Source organism: Dendrobates tinctorius, unplaced genomic scaffold (genome assembly GCF_039654945.1).
Source record: "Dendrobates tinctorius isolate UK_male_01 unplaced genomic scaffold, ASM3965494v1 ptg000322l, whole genome shotgun sequence".
Classification (NCBI taxonomy): domain Eukaryota; kingdom Metazoa; phylum Chordata; class Amphibia; order Anura; family Dendrobatidae; genus Dendrobates; species Dendrobates tinctorius.
In genome coordinates, this window is record NW_027361989.1 from 3,817,181 (window position 1) to 3,834,485 (window position 17,305).

Sequence of the window (17,305 nt, forward strand, 5' to 3'; positions counted from 1 at the left end):
AAAATAAATGATGGTCCAACTAAACACAAACCGGATGGTATAGCATGCCGCTGCAAGATGCTGTGGTAGCCATGCTGGTTCAGTATGCCTTCAATTTTGAATAAATCCCCAACAGTGTCACCAGCAAAGCACCCCCACACCATCACACCTCCTCCATGCTTCACGGTAGGAACCAGGCATGTAGAGTCCATCCGTTCACCTTTTCTGCGTCGTACAAAGACACGGTGGTTGGAACCAAAGATCTCAAATTTGGACTCATCAGACCAAAGCACAGATTTCCACTGGTCTAATGTCCATTCCTTGTGTTCTTAGCCCAAACAAGTCTCTTCTGCTTGTTGCCTGTCCTTAGCAGTGGTTTCCTAGCAGCTATTTTACCATGAAGGCCTGCTGCACAAAGTCTCCTCTTAACAGTTGTAGAGATGTGTCTGCTGCTAGAACTCTGTGTGGCATTGACCTGGTCTCTAATCTGAGCTGCTGTTAACCTGCGATTTCTGAGGCTGGTGACTCGGATGAACTTATCCTCCGCAGCAGAGGTGACTCTTGGTCTTCCTTTCCTGGGGCGGTCCTCATGTGAGCCAGTTTCTTTGTAGCGCTTGATGGTTTTTGCCAATGCACTTGGGGACACTTTCAAAGTTTTCCCAATTTTTCAGACTGACTAACCTTCATTTCTTAAAGGAATGATGGCCACTCGTTTTTCTTTACTGCTTTTTTCTTGCCATAATACAAATTCTAACAGTCTATTCAGTAGGACTATCAGCTGTGTATCCACCAGACTTCTGCACAACTGATGGTCCCAACCCCATTTATAAGGCAAGAAATCCCACTTATTAAACCTGACAGGCCACACCTGTGAAGTGAAAACCATTTCCGGTGACTACCTCTTGAAGCTCATCAAGAGTGTGCAAAGCAGTAATCAAAGCAAAAGGTGGCTACTTTGAAGAACCTAGAATATAAGACATATTTTCAGTTGTTTTATAAAAGGGGGGTTAAGAGAAGAAATAATACTCGCATGCATCTGTATTGGCTTATGACAGGTCGCTGATCCCTCACTGACCTGCCCCCATTATTACATAATGCATATAATAGCATTGATATTATTGGTGATAATTTATTGGTGATAATGCCTATAATATTGTGGTCATTGTGAGGCTTAGAAAAAAAATTACATCCAGCACAATGTCACCGGCGATGGCGGCGCCTGCACAGTAGTATCTATATCAACTATATATATATCAGCACAATTTTGGAAACAAAATTTTTTTCCTTAGGAAGTTATAAGGGTTAAAAGCTAAAGATAGGGTGCGCAGATCGCAAGCATCCATGTGCGATAGTAGGCGGTGATGACCGGATGGGGCGGGCAGGGAGTCGGCAGGGGGCGGGGCTTAGCGGCGCCGTGCGCTGCGTCGAATAAACTCTAGTGTGAAACTAGCCTTAGCCTGTTGCTAGCCGCCATTTCACACCTGAGTGCTGATTTAGTGGGGGCGAGGTTGTGCTAACCTCAGTATTTTTGTGCTTCAGTCGTGTTGGAATTTTTAGGGTTTTTGCGTGATTGCAGACAGTGCCTTTTCTGTCCTGTCCTATCTAGTCAGTGTGGGCCCCATCATTTGATCAGTCTATTTTCTGTCTGTGTCTCATCTTGTCTCCCCGACAATATATGTTTGGGGGCTGTCTATTCCTTTGGGGATCTGCTCTGGGGCAGTTTAGATTTCACCTTTCTGTCTTTAGGCTTAGTTAGTCCTCCGGCTGTGACGAAGCGTCTAGGGCATCGTAGGAACGCTCCACGGCTACTGCTAGTTGTGTTAAGATCAGGGGTCTGCAATCCGCTGAGTGACCAACCTCTCTGGTGTTCTGGTGGCATAGCCTTTTGCGCTTTCCTCCTCGGTGACCCATTCATAACATAGATGAATTCGAAGAAGGGTGTCATTTCCAATTCCCACAGGGGAGTCATTTCCAAAATGGGGTCACTTCAGGGGGGATTCTGCTGTTGTTGCACTTTGGAGAGCCGCTAAGTTCCAGAACACCAGAATTTCCCCTGAAGTGACCCTTTTTGGAAATGACACCCCTCTGGGAATTCATCTATGGATATAGTGACCATTTTCACTACATGATTTCCAGAAACTCATAGAAGTTTCAGAGCAAAAATGTCATTGTAGTGCCCAATATATTGTGCCCAATTTGTGTCTCTGGAGACCTACCCCGGAAATTGTTAAAAGGAACCTGTCACCCCCTTCAGGCGTTTTTAAGTAAAAGAGCCACCTCCTGTATTTTGTCAAGCAGTGCATGGAAGTCCATAAATTAGTTCCATAAGAATTGATATATCAGCGGTCACTTGTTTGACCTTTGGACGTGCAGCAGCTGACTACTAATCGTACGTGCCTGATCTCTCCTGCAATAGGTGAGTGGATTTCTTTTATATTTATTATTAACCCAGATAAGACCCTATTTGTGCTTTTTTGTTCCTATAGTGTACTATTTTGAAAGCTGTCATGGAGGCATAAGGCTGGCAATGATGGGCAAATGATGGGCATTGTGGGTAATAATAGCGGGTATCATGCCTCATTCCTCTCTTGGAACATACACGACATCTTCTCTGGGGGTTCTTTCTTGTTTCAGTTACTGAGATGAGTGCAATAAAATGTCGCTCAGTGAGTCTTCTGACATCAGATTCTAAAGGATTGGCGGGGACAACATTTTCAAAAACAAGATTTTCAGTGATCTTTTCCTGGTAATCAAAACCATTTTTCCAGATGTCCCCAGATAAGTAGGGCATCCTGGTGGGTTTAGTTGGCTATCTTTCCCCTCATAAATGTGAAAAGCTGATGTGTATCCGGTTGAACTCTCGCACATTTTATAGAGCTTTATTCCGAACCTTGCCCTCTTAGAAGGAATAAATTGCTTGAGGTGCAGTCTTCCTTTGAATTTTACAAGGGACTCATCAATGGAAATGTTTTCTGTTGGGGTGTAGAGCTATAAGAACTTTTCTGTCAAGTCTTCGATGATGGGTCTGATTTTGAATAGTCTGTCATGTTCTGGGACATCTCTGGGCAGGCATTGACTATTGACGTTAAAATGCCAAAATCTCATGAGCATTTCATAACGGGTCCTAGGAAGAATGGCAGAAAACATAGGGGTGGCTTGAACAGGGCGGTTGGACAAATAGGACTGAATGATCGTTTTTTAACAAGCCACATAGCGAATATAAGTCCTAAAAATGCTTTCATTTCTAGGACATTAGTTGGTTCCATAAATTTGACCTAGCATAATAGGATCGTGGATTCTGGCTGATGAATTTGGACGCATATAAATTTGTAGGACAATATGCTCTTGCAAGCTATCTGTCATAAACAAATTCAAAAAATTAATTGGTCCAAAATTTTCCACCTCCACATTTATACCAGGAGTGGCATTAAAATTAGGGATGAATGGAGTAGCCGAATCCGAAGCCTCCCTTCTGAGAAATGCTACATCAAGAGGCAAAGCCCCTTGGACATTGGTGTGCGCCAATTCGCGAGCACTAGGGACAACGCTAGTACTGAGCATTGTTCCCTGAGTTGGAGACATTTCTCCAGAAGCGCTATTTGTCCTTCTTGTTGTACTGGTCCTTGTGTGTGAGGATGGACCAGAATCACTGCTCATTTCTGAGCTATCACTGTGGCTGCTAATAAAGCCCTCGCCATCCTCATCGCCATCTGACACTGCACTTTCTTCACTGTCAGAACATAAAAGTGCATAAGCCTCCTCTGCACTATAATACTGGCGGGCCATTTTATTCGTTTTTATTTTTTTTCCGTAAATAGAAAACTACGACGTGACTGACGTGACCTAATTATTGGGGAGACAATTGAGAAAAGCCTAATTCTTTAGCCTACCTGTTATAAACAGGTCACCGAGGAGGATGGCAGGAATAGGCTAGGCCACCAGAAAGGTTGGTCACTTAGCGGATTGCAGACCGCTAGTCCTAACAACACAACTAACAGCAGCCGTGGAGCGTACCTACAATACCCTTGATGCCTTGGCACAGCCGGAGAGCTAGCTAAGCCTAAAGCAAGAAACGTGAAATCTAAACTGCTCTGGAGTAGACCCCAAAGGAATAGATAGCCCCCAAACATATATTGTCGGTGAGACAAGATGAAACACAAACACAGGCAGAAAATAGACTGAGCAAATGATGGGGCCCAAGCTGACTAGATAGGATAGGAAAGGAAAGACACTGCAATCACGCAAAACCCTGAAAAATCCAACATGTCTGATGTACAAAAAAACACTGAGGTCTCACGACCTCGCCCCCACTATATCAGCATTCTGGTATGAACTGGAAGCAAAGCAAAAGAGACTAATATAACAGGGGACTGAACAAACTGACACAAGCTGTAACATATGGAGCGGTGGTCTCTTACAGCCCCCAGCAGGGAGCAAGCTGAACCCTCACAACAAGCAGAAAGAGACAAAACCAGATCAGATGCAAAGGATTAGCATATGAACAACTTAGCTGAACATTGTAGGATCAGGGCAGGAGACGTCAGACCTCAGAATGCACAGGAAAGCAATCATCACCAGGGATTGAAGGAAGTCTGCTGACTTAAATACTCCAATCAGTAACCCCAGATCTCCAATCGTCATCATCATCAGGTGGCAGACCTCTGTCAATCCGGCCAGCTCCACTACCTCCAGTAACCACCAGAGGGAGCCCTGACCCAGAAGTAAGAGAATTCACAACACCTACCCCTAACTTTAGAATAAACCCTAACTTTAGCCCAACAGTAACCCTAACTTTAACCCTAACTATAGCACTAACCCTAACCTGCCTTAGTTGTTTTTTTACTTTATAGCACAATCGCTGACTGACACAGCTGGTGCCAGCAGCACTTGTAACACTGTTTCTCCTCTAATCTCTCACTGACAGGAGATCTGAGGAGAAACAGTGTTTTTATGATGCAGATTGCCCGGGAAAGTTCGCTGCTACAACAAACTTTCCTAGTGATTTGTCTCGTTGCCTGGTGTGATGCTGACGTCATAAGGACCTGAACCAACCAGGTCTCAATGAGGTCGAGGGTCACAGGATACGTTGTGCGCTGGAATCCCCTCGTTATAAGGTACATGGGGGCCTGATGAGCACAAAACCGCCGACCGTAGATAAACGTCAGTGCTGCACAAAGCCCTGCTAGCGCCGACATTTATGTATTATTGGTGGTCACAAAGCGGTTAAGTTAACCCCTTCACTACCAAGGGTGGTTTGCACGTTAACTCCCGGGCCAATTTTTACAATTCTGACCACTGTCCTTTTATGAGGTCATAACTCTGGAACGCTTTCATGGATCCCGGTGATTCTGACATTGTTTTCTCGTGACATATTGTACTTCATGGTAGTGGTAAAATTGCATTCAAATAACTTGCATTTATTTGTGAAAAAAACGGAAATTTGGCGAAAATTTTGAAAATTTCGCAATTTTCCAACTTTGAATTTTTATGCCCTTAAATCACAGCGATACGGCACACAAAAAACTTAATACATAACATTTCCCACATGTTTACTTTACATCAGCACAATTTTGGAACCCAAATTTTTTTTTGTTAGGAAGTTATAAGGGTTAAAAATTGACCAGCGATTTCTCATTTTTGCAACACCATTTTATTTTTAGGGACCACTTCACATTTGAAGCCACTTTGAGGGGTCTATATGATAGAAAATACCCAAAAGTGACACCATTCTAAAAACTGCACCCCTTAAGGTGCTTAAAACCACATTCAAGAAGTTTATTAACTCTTTAGGTGCGTCACAGGAATTTTTTGAATATTAAAAAAAAAATGAACATTTAACTTTTTTTCACAAAAAAAATACTTCAGGTTCAATTTTCTTTATTTTACCAAGGGTAACAGGAGAAATTGGACTGCAAAAGTTATTGTGCAATTTGTCCTGAGTACGCTGATACCTGATATGTGGGGGGGAACCACTGTTTCGGCGCATGGCAGACCTCAGTAGGGAAGGAGCGCTGTTTGACTTTTTCAATGCAAAATTGGCTGGAATTCAGATCGGACGCCATGTCGCGTTTGGAGAGCCCCTGATGTACCTAAACAGTGGAAACCCCCCAAGTGACCCCATTTTGGAAACTAGACCCCCCAAGGAACTTATCTAGATATGTGGTGAGAACTTTGAACCCACAAGGGCTTCACAGAAGTTTATAACGTACAGCGGTACAATTAAAAAATCATATTTTTTCCACAAAAATGATCTTTTCACCCCCAATTTTTATTTTTCCAAGGGTAACAGGACCCTAAAAGTTATTGTGCAATTTGTCCTGAGTACGCTGATACCCCATATGTGGGTGTAAATGACTATTTGGGCGCATAGCAGAGCTCGGAAGGGAAGCAGCGCCATTTGACGTTTTTGGCTAGAATTGAGATCGGACACCATGTCGCGATTGGAAAACCCCTGATGTACCAAAACAGTGGCAACCCCCCACAAATGACACCATTTTGGAATCTAGACCCCCCAAGGAACTTATCTAGATGTGTGGTGAGAACTTTGAACCCCCAAGGGCTTCACAGAAGTTTATAACGTACAGCAGTACAATTAAAAAATCATATTTTTTCCACAAAAATGATCTTTTCACCCTCAATTCTTATTTTTCCAAAAGTAACAGGACCCTAAAAGATATTGTGCAATTTATCCTGAGTACGCTGATACCCCACATGTGGGTATAAACCACTATTTGGGAGCATGGCAGAGCTCGGAAGGGAAGCAGCGCCATTTGACGTTTTTGGCTGGAATTGAGATCAGACACCATGTCGCGTTAGGAAAGCCCCTGATGTACCAAAACAGTAGAAACCCCCCACAAATGACACCATTTTGGAAACTAGACCCCCCAAGGAACTTATCTAGATGTGTGGTGAGCACTTTGAACCCCCCAGTGCTTCACTGAAGTTTATAACGTCCGGGCGTGAAAATAAAAAAATCGTATTTTTTCCACAAACATGATCTTTTAGTCCCCATTTTTTTATTTTCCCAAGGGTAACAGGAGAAATTGGACCCCAAAAGTTGTTGTCCAATTTGTCCTGAGTACGCTGATACCTCATATGTGGGAGAAAACTACTGTATGGGCACACGTCGGGGCTCGGAAGGGAAGTAGTGACATTTTGGAATGCAGACTTTGATGGATTGGTCTGCGGGTGTCATGTGCGTTTGGAGAGCCCCTGATGTACCTAAACAGTGGAAACCCCCCACAAGTGACCCCATTTTGGAAACTAGACCCCCTAATGAACTTATCTAGATGTGTGGTGAGCACTTTGAACCCCCCAGTGCTTCACAGAAGTTTATAACGACCGGGCGTGAAAATAAAAATATCGTATTTTTTCAACAAACATCATCTTTTAGTCCCCATTTTTTTTATTTTCCCAAGGGTAACAGGAGAAATTGGACCCCAAAAGTTGTTGTCCAATTTGTCCTGAGTACGCTGATACCTCATATGTGGGAGAAAACTACTGTATGGGCACACGTCGGGGCTCGGAAGGGAAGTAGTGACGTTTTGGAATGCAGACTTTGATGGATTGGTATGCGGGTGTCATGTGCGTTTGGAGAGCCCCTGATGTACCTAAACTATTGAAACTCCCCACAAGTGACCCCATTTTGGAAACTAGACCCCCCACGGAGCTTATCTAGATGTGTGGAGAGCACTTTGAACCCCCAAGTGCTTCACAGAAGTTTATAACGCCTGGGCGTGAAAATAAAAAAAACTTTTTTCCGCAAAATTATATTTTTGCCCCCAATTTTTTATTTTCCTAAGGGTAACAGGAGAAATTGGACCCCAAAAGTTGTTTTGTAATTTGTCCTGAGTAGGCTGATACCCTACATGTGGGGGTAAAACACTGTTTGTGCACATGGCAGAGCTTGGAAGGGAAGGAGCACCATTTGACTTTTTCAACGCAGAATTGGCTGGAATTGAGATCAGACGCCATGTTGCCTTTGGAGAGCACCTGATGTGCCCAAACAGTGGAAACCCCCAATTATAACTCCAACCCTAACCTCAACACACCCCTAACCCTAATCTGAGCCCTAGCCCTAACCCTAACCCTAACCCTAGCCCTAACCCTAACCCTACCCTAACCCTAGCGGGAAAATGGAAATAAATACATTTTCTTTTAGTTTTATTATTTTTCCCTAACTAAGGGGGTGATAACGGGGGGGTTTGATTTACGATTTATGGCGGTTTTTATGTTTGGCGGCTGTCGCACGCTAAAAGACGCTTTTTATTGTAAAAATAGTTTTTGCATCACCACATATTGTGAGCTATAATTTTTCCGTATTTTGACCTACCGAGTCATGTGAGGTCTTATTTTTTGCGGGACAAGTTGACGTTTTTATTGGTACCATTTTCGGGCACGTGACATTTTTTGATCGCTTTTTAATCCGATTTTTGGGGCGCAGAATGAACAAAAACCAGCGTTTCATGAATTTCTTTTGGGGGGGGTGCGTTTACACCGTTCCGCGTGCGGTAAAATTGATAACGCATTTTTATTCTCCGGGTCGGTACGGTTACAGCGATACCTCATTTAGGTCTTTTTTTATGTTTTGTCGGTTTTTTGCAATGAAAACTATTTTATATAAAAAATAATTATTTTTGTATCGCTTTATTCTGCGAGCTATAACTTTTTTATTTTTTTGTGGATGATGCTGTATGGTGGCTCGTTTTTTGCGGGACAAGATGACGTTTTCAGCGGTACCATGCATATTTATATCTGCCTTTTTGATCGCGCGTTATTGCACTTTTTGTTCAGTGGTATGATAATAAATCATTATTTTTTGCTTCGTTTTTTATTTTTATTTTTTAAGGGGTTCGCTAAAGGGGTTAACTAATGGGACAGTTTTATAGGGCAGGTCATTACGGACGCGGCGATACCAAATATGTGTACTTTTATTGTTTTTGGTTTTTTTTATTTTGAAAAAATGGATTTATTGGGGAATATTTTTTTTTTTTTTACTAATTTATTTAGCGATTTTTTTTTAATTATTTTTAACACTTTTTTTTTACTTTATTACCTTGTCCCAGGTGGGACATCACTGTCCTGTGACAGATCGCTGATCTGTCACATCACAGATCACTGTGACAGATCAGCGATCTGACACAGGCACTGCTGAAGGCTTCCTCATGCCTGCGCTTTGCAGGCACTGAGGAAGCCAGCTTCCTCAGGCCCCTGAAGGCCCCCGTCGCCATCTTGGATTCGGGGGCCTGGAGGAAAGGAGCCCCCCGCAGCAGCGCTGCACATTCCGCTGCCGTGGGGGGCTCAGGGAAGCACGGAGGGAGCCCCCTCTCTGCCGATGCTTCCCTTTAACCCCCGGTACACCGCGATCGCGTTTGATCGCGGTGTGCAAGGGGTTAACGTGTCGGGGGCGGTCCGTGACCGCCCCTGACACATTGTGCCGGGTGTCAGCTATGATAATTAGCTGATACTCGGCCACGATCAGCGGCGCTCACCACGTGGGCGCCGCTGATCGCGATGACGTAATATTCCGTCCATGGTAATTAGGTCCATGGTCACATGGACGGAATATTACGTCAATTGTAGGTAAGGGGTTAAAGGCACCATAATTTCTGTCCAGGCCTAATTCATGAGTTTTATTTTTTTAAAAGTACTGTGGAAGCATGGTTGAAAAGCAATATCTGACTTTCATTTGCTTCAAGTTATTTCTGTGACCATTGTGGGTTTATCTGTCAGTAAACGAGGGGTTCCAACAATTTTGACCACGTGTGTAGGAGGAGTGAATATTTTGACTCCACAGCCTCTTTCCGGAAATTAACACGCAGTGGATGTTGGAGAGTGAAAATTACACATTTGCCATTTTCTTACCCAGCACATAGTGCCCAGATTGTGCTCCAGGAGACACACACCGCAAATTAAGTGGGTTCTTCTTCCTATAATATTGCAAAATACAGAGATCCTAAATGTTGTTTGCGCACACTGCAAGACTCCGACATGAGAGCGGATTTTGCTGGATTGGTTTATAGAAACTCTGTTGCTTTTCAACAGCCTTTGAGCCACTAATAGTGTGGGAACCTCTGTTTTTCCACTGACAGATGATGGACCTGAGTGAGGACTTGTTTTTTGTGAGATGAGAATTGGTATTATTTTCGCCTACATAACATTGATTGTTCATTCTGCCTCCCAAATATCAAATATAAAGAAACCAAACAGTTGAACACCACACACTACTCGTCCATCCTTCAAGGTTTTATGTTAGACTGTGAACTGTCATTGTCTTGGTAAATAATTATAGTTTTTTTTACATAGCTTGCCATTTTTATAGACAGTTTAAATAGAAATGTTCAAAAATATAAAACTCAAGGATATTTTATTAAAAAAATAATTGTTTTTATCTAAGCAGATGACTGTACCAGGAAAGCAGAGGGACAGCTGACATCTTCAGATTTTAAATCTGATGATCTTGAGATCTTACAAGATACAACTAAAGTGAATGCCATTACTCCAGATATATCATCATCCATTCACAGCAAAGATCTGTCATATAAGCCTATGAAACAGGTCCCATCTCCTGATTCATTACTGACTACTAAGAAAAATCAAAGTAAAAAAAGATTCATTAAAAAACAAACTGCTCCTAAAGCAAAGAAGCCTTTTTCCTGTTCAGAATGTGGGAAACGTTTTAACCGGAAATCAGATTTGGTTAATCACCATAGAACTCACACAGGGGAGAAGCCTTTTTCCTGCTCAGAATGTGAGAAATGTTTCAACCATAAAGGGAATCTTGTTAAACACCAAAGAACTCACACAGGGGAGAAGCCTTTTTCTTGTTCAGAATGTGGAAAATGTTTTGCATGTAAATCACATTTTGTTAGCCACCAGAGAGCTCACACAGGAGGGAAGCCATATTCATGTTCAGAATGTGGGAAATGTTCTAAACGGAAAGCTCTTCTTGTTAGACATCAGAGCAGTCACACAGAGGAGAAGCCTTTTTCATTTTCTTAATATGGGAAATATTTTACTTGGAAATCAACTGTTAATAAATATCAGAGACGTCACATAGGGGAGAAGCCTTTTTTATGTTCATAGTGTTGAAATAGTTTTAACGGAAATTGGATCTTCTTAAATGGGTTGTCTCTTGTCATTCCTCATGTTTGCTGACAAAACTAAACTTTATTAATTCCAAATCTAAAATTGTACCCATAATTCACCCCCTGCAGGTTAGTCAGTAACATAGTAACATAGCTATTAAGGTTGAAGGAAGACTTTAAGTCCATTTAGTTCAACCCATATCCTAACCTAGCATGTGTGTGTGTGGGGATCAAGCAGAGAGTAGAGTGTGTGTGGGGGGTCAGGCAGAGAGTAGAGTGCGTGTGGGGATCAAGCAGAGAGTAGAGTGTGTGTGGGGGCTAGGCAGGAAGTGTCTGAGGTCTGGTTTTTAATTTTTTCCTAATTTTTTTTCCTGACTTTTTGGAGCTGAAACTAAAGTTTTTGAATTTTTTTTGTTCAATTTTTTCTTCAAAAACTCCTTGAGATACTCATCTTAAAGAAGTGGTGAAATCTTGCTCTTATTCTTCATGGCAGATTTCCATAAATTGGTAATACTGGAAGGGCATCTGTGTATGATTTGGGAGAAAGTTTAAAAAAAATAAAGAGACATGTAAAATAAAACAGCTTGATCTCTGCTTGTTGGTGTGAACAGCTCAGATGCAGCCCTATGGTAACAGACTAGAAACAAATCTGTGTAGTCAGAGTCTTCAGGCCACATTGGTTGAGAAATTACATCTTCCAGAAATCTTTAGATGCGTGGGCTGAGCAGTTCATTACATACTTGTAGATTGTGAGCCCTCGCGGGCAGGGTCCTCTCTCCTCCTGTACCAGTTATGACTTGTATTGTTTAAGATTATTGTACTTTTATTATGTATACCCCTCCTTACATGTAAAGCGCCATGGAATAAATGGCGCTATAACAATAAATAATAATAATAATAATAATAATAATAATAGTGGAATGTGTTGATAACAATAAAACATAATGATCAATGTAAATTACAGTATCCCACGGAGAGCTGGATTTGGAATGATGCTCAAAATCAAGGAGAAAAATCTAATTACAGGCTGGTCCAACTTCAGTGGAAAGTCCTCTAGAAAAAGAAATGATGCTCAGGAATGTGTGTGGCCTCCATCTGCCTGTATGACCTCCCTACAATGCCTGGGCATTCTCCTGATGAGGCGAATGTTCTCCTCAGGGATCTCATCCCTGACCAGGATTAATGTATCAGTTAACTCCTGGACAGTCTGTGGTGCAACGTGGTGGATGGAACGAGATACAAAGTCACAGATATGCTTGATTGGATTCAGGTCTGGGGAATGGGCACGTCAGTCAATAGCATCAGTGCCTTCATCATGCAGGAACTGATGACATTTCAGCCACATGAGGCCTAGCATTGTCATGCAGCAGAAGGAACTCCGGACCCACTGCACGGGCCCATGATCTCACAATGGGTCTGAGGGTCTCATCCCGGTACTTAATGGCAGTCAGAGTACCTCTGGCTAGCACATAAAGGGATGTGTGGCCCTCCAAAATAATGCCTTCCCATATCATTACTGACCCACTGCCAAACCGGTCATGCTGGAGGATGTTGCAGGCAGCAGAACTTTCTCCACAGTGTCTCCAGACTCACGTCTGTAACATGCTCAGGGTGAACCTGCTGTCATTCATGAAGAGCACAAGGCACCAATGTTGAATCTGCCAATCTTGGTGTTCTCTGGCAAATGCCAATCACCGTGCACAGTGTTGGGCTGTAAGCACAACACCCACTTGTGGACATTGGGCCCTCAAACCATCTTTATGGAGTCTGTTTCTGACAGTCTGAGCTAATTATGCAAATTGTCTCATCAGTGAGGAAGAGGACTAGAACTCTAGTGCCACCTATTGGAAGTAGCAATCCTAAAAGTCAATGTCGACCCTTTAACGAGCCTTGTTACATGACTTAGGATAAAAGCCAAGCCAGACAGTCTGAGCAGACACATGGATGTTAGTGGACTGCTGGAGGTCGTTTTGCAGGTCTCTGGCACTGCTCCTCATATTCCTCCTTGCACAAAGGAGGAGGTAGCAGTCCTGCTGCTGGATTGTGGCCCTCCTATGGCCCCCTCCATGTCTCCTGGTGTACTGGCCTGCTTCCTGGTATCTGCTCCATGCTCTGGACACTGCTGACAAACACAGCTACCGTTCTCGGCACAGCTCGCACTGATGTGCCATCCTGGAAGAGCTGCACTACCTGAGCAACTTCTATGGGTTGTAGATACTGCCTCATGCTACTGTACACGCTCTAGAGATGACAGCAATGACAAAACGCAAAAGTGACCAAAACAACAGCCAAGAAGGATGAGATCAGAGAAATGGTCTGTTGTCACCCCCTGCAGAATCCTCCTTTATAGGGTTGTCATGCTAATTGCCGATCATTTCTACCTGTTGTTTGTTCCATTTGCACAACAGCAGGAGGAACTGATTCACAATCAGTGTTGTATCATCACTGGACAGGTTATCTTACAGAAGTGATTGACTTTGAGTTACATCGTGTTGTATAAGTGTTCCCTTTATTTTTTTTGCGCAATATATTATAATATCTACTTAATAAACAGTGCCCTCATCGATATTCTACATCATAACGTATCCTTTCAATATCACATTCATTTGTTTGTCATAAATTACATTTATGTATATTCTGATTAGTGATGAGCGAACGTGCTTGCTATTCCTCGTTACTCGCCTGAGTATCACTGTACTCGGCGAGCACAGTGCATATCCGGGACTACTCGGCGGGAAATGCTCCACCCAGCATTTTTGGCGGTCTTTAGAGACCCAATCACCATGCAGGGATTGTCTGCCAGGCACTGTAATGCCGCAGCCATCTTTGTTATGGTCGTGCAGTTATTGGCTGGCCACACAGCATCATCAAGGGTATAAGAGACCGGACACCACCCTGATCGGTGCATTCAACTCTGGATTGAGATAGTGTAGGGAGAGCTGCTGCAGAGATAGGGTCAGATTTGGGGAGTTATTAGTCAGTGTGGGGTCTACCATCCTAAATACTCACATCCAGCTAAACCAACAGTCCTTCTAAGGACTAATTCCGGAGTATATAGGTTGCAGTGTTATGTGGACAGGGGAGTGTACGTCGCTCTATACATATTAGTGCAAGGCCGGCAAGCACTCTATGTGTGTATATACATATCATATGCATACAAATTGTGGCAATTCTGGCCAATATTCCACTGTATTTGCTGTCAGATACCCTAGTCCTCTACACTATTTTGGGGTAAAAATACAGGCCACATATTGAACAGTGTGATATCTCGGTAAAAATACTTCTGTTTCAAGTCATTATGGCTGCTTCATGACTGTCTTAAATACTCCAACTACTACCACCATCATCTTTTGCCTAGAGGCATTCATTGCGCAGATAGAAAGTCTGAGGAGCAGAGGGTTAACGCTTGGGCGGTGTTGTACTCTGTCTCTGAATTTAAAGGCAAAATCTTCTAGATTAAATCATGACTGAAAGAGCCAGAGCAAGATCACGCGGAAGAGCAGGACTCGCAACTACTGAAGGCTGCTGTTCCTGGGCCGCAATCTGAAAATCCATTACCTACTAATACTGAACTGGTTGGATGATGACGTAAAAAAGGAGCCCCTGCACTTTCTGTAACGGAGATTTTGACATTTCGGCTGCATTTCAAGAGGTGTCAATTGGAGAGCGTGGTGGTCATAGATGTGACTTCTACACCACCACATGAGCTGCTGCCTCTCCACCAGCTGAGGAACCGCACCCTCGACCTTCTGTCTCATCCCCATTATCCTGTAGAATGTTAGTCCACAAGGACAAGGTCCTCTACTCTCTGTACCAGTCTGTCATTGTAAATTTGTTTACTGTAAACGATATCTATTACTTTGTATGTAACCTCTTCTCATGTACAGAACCATGGAATTAATGGCGCTATATAAATAAATAATTATAATAATACTATATGGGTGTTTCCACTAGACAAACCATCCAACATGTTATTGAATCAAAATCGTTTTTCTGACAACTCTGTTCAGCTGTGCACAAACTGTCAAATTGGTAGCTAGATCCCAGTGGGTCTTGGCACAGTGTCATGTTGACTACAGTCCACAGATGTTATCTAGATCACTAATCTCACCTCTACTTTACCAGCACAATGAATTAATAGGAAAAGCACGTGGTATTGATGGTGCTGTTGTTTTCTTGCCAAAGAAACTCAATAAGATCAATGAGGTGGTTAGCCGCACACGGAATGGAGAAATAGTAAAGATGACAATTCGTTTCACATTTGAGTTAAAACACACTTCACCAACTTGCTTTCACTTTTACATTAGATTCCGAAGCCTTTAAGAAAAAGATGAATATATTGTGAAGCAAATAGGTATGAATAATTATTATCACCCAAATGATGTTACATATGTCAGAACATACCCAGCCTATCAGTGGGGAAATGATTTACCACCGAAATTTTGAAGTATGAGACTAGTGTCATCTTGTGGATTGATATGAGCCACAAAGTCCTTCAAAGTGAAAGTGTTCTGGATGTAATGTACAATTTTCTCTTGAAAATTGGAAGAACATGCCTTCTATGATTTTTGCATTAAAGAACTGATTGGCCAGATATGTACGCAGTCAGGATGACCGTGCTGCGGGTACCTGTGCTGTGCCGGGTTCGGAACTGTCAAGGCTGCGTTTCCCGAGGGAAGTAATAGGGGAATGGACAGGCTCCATTACCCAGGAAGAGGGGGCATGTATAGACAGGGAACGTGGTCGGAAGCTGAGGGAAAAAAAACACAAAGCAGGAGTGAGTCCCCAGCTGTGAGCGTGTGAGCAGCAAGGGGGGTAGTGCACAATGCACTCGAAGTGCCGACGCTGCAGCGAACTGCAGCAGACAGACCCTGTGACCTAGAGGCAGGGGGCCAGCTTAAGAGAAAGGGCACGACAGCAGAGATTTTTGGTGTGGACAAGCAGCGCAGAGGAGGCTGAGCGGCGTGCTCTGTCCTTAGAGCACAGGCACCGCAAAGGACTTCCCGTCAGCTCCTGCCAATACAGTTGTGGCCAAAAGTATTGACACCCCTGCAATTCTGTCAGATAATACTCGGTTTCTTCCTGAAAATGATTGCAATCACAAATTCTTTGGTATTATCTTCATTTAATTTGTCCTAAATGAAAAAACACAAAAGAGAATGAAGCAAAAAGGAAAACATTGATCATTTCACACAAAACTCCAAAAATGGGCCAGACAAAAGTATTGGCACCCTCAGCCTAATACTTGGTTAGACAACCTTTAGCGAAAATAACTGCGACCAACCGCTTCCAGTAATCATCAATGAGTTTCTTACAATGCTCTGCTGGAATTTTAGACCATTCTTCTTTGGCAAACTGCTCCAGGTCCCTGATATTTGAAGGGTGCCTTCTCCAAACTGCCATTTTTAGATCTCTCCACAGGTGTTCCATGGGATTCAGGTCTGGACTCATTGCTGGCCACCTTAGAAGTCTCCAGTGCTTTCTCAAACCATTTTCTAGTGCTTTTTGAAGTGTGTTTTGGGTCATTGTCCTGCTGGAAGACCCATGACCTCTGAGGGAGACCCAGCTTTCTCACACTGGGCCCTACATTATGCTGCAAAATTTGTTGGTAGTCTTCAGACTTCATAATGCCATGCACACGGTCAAGCAGTACAGTGCCAGAGGCAGCAAAGCAACCCCAAAACATCAGAGAACCTTCGCCATGTTTGACTGTAGGGACCGTGTTCTTTTCTTTGAATGCCTCTTTTTTCTCCTGTAAACTCTATGTTGATGCCTTTGCCCAAAAAGCTCTACTTTTGTCTCATCTGACCAGAGAACATTCTTCCAAAACGTTTTAGGCTTTTTCAGGTAAGTTTTGGCAAACTCGTCTCGGGGTAAGAAGTGGGGTCTTCCTGGGTCTCCTACCATACAGTCCCTTTTCATTCAGACGCCGATGGATAGTACGGGTTGACACTGTTGTACCCTCGGACTGCAGGGCAGCTTGAACTTGTTTGGATGTTAGTCGAGGTTCTTTATCCAACATCCGCACAATCTTGGGTTGAAATCTCTTGTCTATTTTTCTTTTCCGTCCACATCTAGGGAGGTTAGCCACAGTGCCATGGGCTTTAAACTTCTTGATGACACTGCGCACGGTAGACACAGGAACATTCAGGTCTTTAGAGATGGACTTGTAGCCTTGAGATTGCTCATGCTTCCTCACAATTTGGTTTCTCAAGTCCTCAGACAGTTCTTTGGTCTTC